This window comes from Macaca nemestrina, chromosome 6 (genome assembly GCF_043159975.1).
Source record: "Macaca nemestrina isolate mMacNem1 chromosome 6, mMacNem.hap1, whole genome shotgun sequence".
Classification (NCBI taxonomy): Eukaryota; Metazoa; Chordata; class Mammalia; order Primates; family Cercopithecidae; genus Macaca; species Macaca nemestrina.
This window is the reverse complement of record NC_092130.1, coordinates 89,116,050-89,121,646: the sequence shown is the minus strand read 5'-3', so window position 1 is coordinate 89,121,646 and position 5,597 is coordinate 89,116,050. Positions and strand designations below refer to the sequence as shown.

General features: G+C 33.1%; 1 long non-coding RNA gene across 1 annotated transcript; it reads right to left on the bottom strand.

The window, feature by feature from the left end:
- Positions 1-340: 340 nt before the first annotated feature.
- Positions 341-1,739, bottom strand: LOC105491918 (uncharacterized). The gene is made up of 3 exons (XR_011624266.1): positions 1,640-1,739; positions 1,170-1,215; positions 341-673 (listed from the first exon to the last, which is right to left on the bottom strand). It is a non-coding gene; the product is annotated as an uncharacterized lncRNA (long non-coding RNA).
- Between the last annotated feature and the right edge of the window lie 3,858 nt (positions 1,740-5,597).

The following is a 5,597-nucleotide window of genomic DNA, read 5'->3' as shown; positions in this document are numbered from 1 at the left end:
CAAGTTTCCAGCGCTGGGGCCAATGTTAGGGTGTCTCTTCTTCATATCTCTTGGGCACTGATCCTTTCTCACCATCAGACACTCCAGCATCAACTGACAGAAAGACAAGGAAGAAAGGGATACATCCATATGCTTGAGAAACCGATTCTCTCGGCTAGGCAGAACTGTCTACATTGAAACTCTTTGTTTTCTTCTCTTATATATACAGAACGCCTTGTGTCTAGTGAAAACACATATTACTCATTTTATTATCCAACCTTTAGAAAAGTGTGATATGGAAGATATTTTGTATAATAAATTATATTATAGTTGATCTGAGTAATTATATACATACGGATGTGCAAATTTATAATAGAATGCTTTTACTATCTTAAAAATCCTTTTGAAATGTCTAAAAGTAACTCATTTTGAAGCATCTAGTCATTCAGTGGATAACACCCAGGGCTTGGATGCATCACTATAAATGACTCAGCTTTCCTTTTAATAGTTTAAAATGCAGGGCTTGGACTAAATCAGGAATCACTTACATGCTTACAGACAGAAGGCAGATAATGAATGCCTGAAGTAGGCTTGGAAGAAATCTCTCTAAGAAGTACTGAGGACTGGGGCAAATTGGAGAAAGTATGCCCTGTCTAAAGAGAATGGCAAATGTTCAGTCCCAGGTGATTTTATCCTGCAAGAAAGAAAACCCACTGTTACAAAACCTTCTGGTTTTTCATGAGAAGCAAGGTTTTTAAAAAATGTGAAATGCCCTGGGTTTTGAATTAAGAAAAAAAATCTGCTTTTGAAAACTGGGCAGGCCAAACAAAGCATATGCGAGAATGGGTTCTGGCCTAGAATTTACGAGTTTGTTGCTGCAAACTAGATGATCTATGCCTGTTTTTTTGACCCATGTAATGTGTAGTTATATATGCAACTATTTCTCAAGTATACTGTCTCAAAAATGCCTTAAAATTGAAAATATTCAGTTGACAAAAGCGTGGCTGAATTAAGAACATTTCCTCCTAGACTCTCTATTAAAAACACTGGAAGATGGAGGAATAGGAATAGTTATACTGTACTGTAGCGTCAGCAAAACTTTTCATTCTGGTCTTCATGTTGTTCTCACCTATAGACTCTGGTTAAGATGAACTCTGGTTAAAAATTTCCAAATGAATATAATATTGTACCTGGAGAAAGGGTCCCAGGATAAGGTTATCAGACTCTGGACCAATCCTGAAAATGTTAAACAAATAATATTCTGTGAGAATTAGTCTTGACCTCATCTTGTTTCACAATATCTGAGTGACTTATTTTATTTATTTATTTATTTATATTTTATTTTATTTTATTATTATTATTTTTTTTTGAGATGAAGTCTCGCCCTGCCGCCGAGGCTGGAGTACAATGGCATGATCTCGGCTCACTGCAAACCCCGCCTCCCGGGTTCAAGCGATTCTCCCACCTCAGTCTTCTGAGTAGCTGGGGTTACAGGCATGTGCCACCATGCCTGGCTAATTTTTTGTGTCCCTAGTGGAGACAGGGTTTCTCCATGTTGGTCAGGCTGGTCTTGAACTCCTGACCTCATGATCTGTCCCCCTTGGCCTCCCAAATGCTGGGATTACAGGCGTCAGCCACCGCGGCTGGCCCACTGACTTACATGATAGAAAGGCATGTTGCTCCTTATTCTAAGATTGGAACTGGACTTGATGAGCTGCCATCTGCCTGGCTCAGTCTTAACTGTTGAACAGGGTAGCTCCTCTTTGGAGCATTCTGCTAGGTACCTTAGAATGATATCATGGAAAATGTAAAGAAATGAAAATTGCTTCCACTTTAAAGATTTTGGATATTACTTAAGATATCAAGCATATATGTGAAATAAAATAACACGTTTATTGCATAAACTGATATGTTAGAAATTAGTGCTGAGCAGTGCCAAGACAGAGGAATCCAATCAAGTGAGGTAAACTACCACAAAGTCCCAAAAGGTCAGTGTGAATGTTGTATGGACTTTGAAGAAAGTCTGGTCAGGCGAGGCAGAGCTAAACAAGGCATGCCATGTCTGCTGTGTTTTATGTTTAAAGTAATAAGAAGAATGAGTCATGTGCAAAATTCTCTAGACAAATGAGATAAGCAGCAGCAGATATGAACAAAGAGAAAATGGCACCATTCCACAATCCATAAAATGGAATAATTATACAGAATATATCAGAGAATAATTATCAAATTCATCCATTAGAGTTTAATATTGTATTAAATCCAGTTTGTTAGCATCGTGACCCCTGATTTCTACCAAAATTGAATGCTTTGATTATTGACATACCTGATAAAGGCTAATAAGTTGATACTGTAAATATACTGTTACTTACACATCTAAATTTCATTCAATTTAAGAAGCATATAGGAAGAGACACAGGCTTTATAATCAAGGGATATTTATAAAGAACATGGGACAGTTTCTGACTCATATTAGTGATGAGCATGGCATGGAGGAATGACGTGTAGTAGGATGAAGCAGACATAGATTCGAATTTATTTTGCCATTTGATAACTGGTGACGATAGGCAAGTGATCCAAATTCTCTTAGTCTCAGTTTCCTTATGTGTACAATATAAATAGTTCCTATTTTGTGAGATTATTCTAAAGATGAGCAATAAAAAGTATAAATTGTGGCAGATGGCATTGAGTAGCAGCTATTATTATTTAAATGATCATTATTAGCCATATAATAATTTTCAGCTATTTTGTAAAATTTGTGAACACTCTAGCAATGAATCAATTTCTATATTGCTATTGTAATGAAGACAGAATATTATCCTTATGTTAGGAATTTGGGGTCTAAAACTGTATGAAGTAAAATACTTCCTAAGTTTCTTTACCATAAATTTTCTAGGCATTAACCAGATTAGTCTTAGATATTACACATATACACTAACATTTCTACCACTTATAATCAGATGTTTGCTGTTTAAATTGATGTGTTTTTCGATACAAGGAAAAAAGGAAATTCTCCCAAGGATTCTTGTGGAAAATTAATCAGCTGATTTCTAAACTTCACTGTGATTCAAAATGCCTTGTTGAGTCTTGAACACATGTATTGTTTTAATAAAGCAGATGCTTCTATGTGGGGGCATGGTTTTCTACTCTGTTTCATTTAAGAGGCAGACAGAATGGGATACTGCTGCAGCCTAGCTATGTAACCTAAAAGAGAAATACAGCTCAGGAAAAGTGAAAGAAAGGTATCTAACATCCAGAATATTTAAGTGCAGCATTAGGTAGAGAGCACCTGACCAAGGACATTCATTAAGAGATTTCGGTGCACCAAATATACTCCAACACATAAAAGGGAGGAAAGGACTCCCTTGATTTGTGTTTATGAGACTGCAAATCATTCCTCCAGAGAATACAGAAAGACCCTCCCTCGGGTATATAATATAAATGCCAAAGTTAATTAATTCTATTAATTCCATTAAAAACATTCTGAAAAAAAATTGAAAAATTCAGATCTATCTATCTATCTCTCTCTCTCTCTCTCTCTCTCTCTCTCTCTCTCTATCTATCTATCTACCTACCTACCTATCTATCTATCTATCTATCTATCTATCAGCTATATCTCCAGGGAGACTATCTTAAGATAAACATAGACACAATGAAAGAAATGCAAAATGTAATGCTTATATAGAATTGTTTTCATCTGCATTTCATTCTAATACCTAAAGAATGAGTCAAATTATCTTATCCTTGGAGAGATCATGCTTAAACTATGAAGACTTTAATATTTATCAAAGCTATTTTCAACCATAATTCAAATTTTCCTTTAGTCTCAGAGATGGAGGTTCCTTATTTCACTTCATGAAGAAAGGATACAAAAAATTATCTACATAAGCTTAGTAAGATTAAAACATACACATTTTAGTCCATCAAAAATGGTAGATGTTTGTTTTTTAATTCTTGTGGATTTCTCACTTTTCAGTACTTTTAAATATCAAATTAATGTTTTCAGATGAACCGAGTTGAGCAGTCTGTGGCCTAAAAAATCAACTGTACATATTGTAAAGCACCATTTCTTAATCATAAAGCTACAAACATCTGCACTGATTACAATTAAAAACAGTGTAAAAGATTATCACTCCAATTATAGCTTCTTGTTCTAATCAAAATGCAGCACTGTCCTCAGACAGCAATGTGTGATGCCCACATGCCTTTTTCTATGAAATGAAACCTCCCTGAGGTTTTTTTCCTTTTCTTTAAAACAATGAATATGTATAGTTGTAGTGAATTTATCAGAAAAGTAGCATTTTACGGAGATATATTTTTTAAACTGTTTGGAAGTCTATTTTTCTGTCTATGTGAACCTATTTAGAAAAAAAATGTGGAAAAGCACTATCATGATACTCAACAAAGAAGTTTACAGCTTTCTAAAGTTTTTCTGAATATTGTTTCAGGAAACACTGCTACCTATGGTTCTCAATAATATTGACATTAAAACTGGTAGAAACACTGCTGGATTTCAATTAAAATTGGACCAATATTACTTAGAATTTTATAAATAGCTTCTTTTTACATATGAAAATAAAATCAAATTATATATAATAATTATTAGAAAATGTAATAAAAGTGCAATTTTAAAATTACCAGATAATGTCTTCAGATAAGAAAATTATAGTTAAAATATCAGTTTTAAAACATCACCAACCAGTTGATCTACTAGAATATATTTAGATATCATCTGTAAACATTTATTGTTTAAGATTTCATATTGCCATTCCAAGAAAAAATTGGAAAATAAATGAGCATTTTGTGTAACACGAATTTTTCCCTATGGTTGTTTGAAAGGTGAAAACCCAGACTTGACCTCTCTTTAGGAAAATTTATACGAAAATTAGTACAAAGTAGAAAAATTAAAGAACATTCTTTCTGATTCAGCATTTTTTAAAAAAGCATCCTTACTTTAAAATATTTGCTTATAGTCTAAATTAAATGATGAAACATGAATGTTCAAAAAGAACACAACAAAGGCAAATAACATCATACTCAGAGAAAAGTTAAATTCAGACTTTATGAGGTTTTGTTTGTTCGTAATTGAATCGTTGAAAGTGAATTTTTAATATAAACAAAAAAACTAAATTATTTTCCACTTGCATATTACTTATAATATTTGAAAGGTTAAATTTGCACACCTCTTCAACAAGTACTAAATTAATTTACTAAATCCCTTCAAGTAAGGATGTTTGATTTAAAATATTTATTAGTCTTTGAACATCACATGTATAAAGAAAGTCACAACTTGTATTTCTTATTGATTCCCAAACGCAATAAAAAATACATGAGGTCTTCAAAATTTCTATTTTAGTTATATAACGCTACAGCTTTTCCCACCAACAGCCCCTTTTATTGGTGATTAGGAAACTTTAATCCTGGTTCATGACTAATATTATGCAGGTGTTTGTTATACGAATGTAGAAATTAGCTTCTTTGTATCATTAAAAGGCATCTCAATGAAAACACTGTAAATTTAATTTTTCACATTATCCAAAAAGGAAACTATATTTTCAGAGTATAAGAGTTTCTATCTGTAGATATAATAAATGTAATATTAAAATGTGTGACTCAATGGG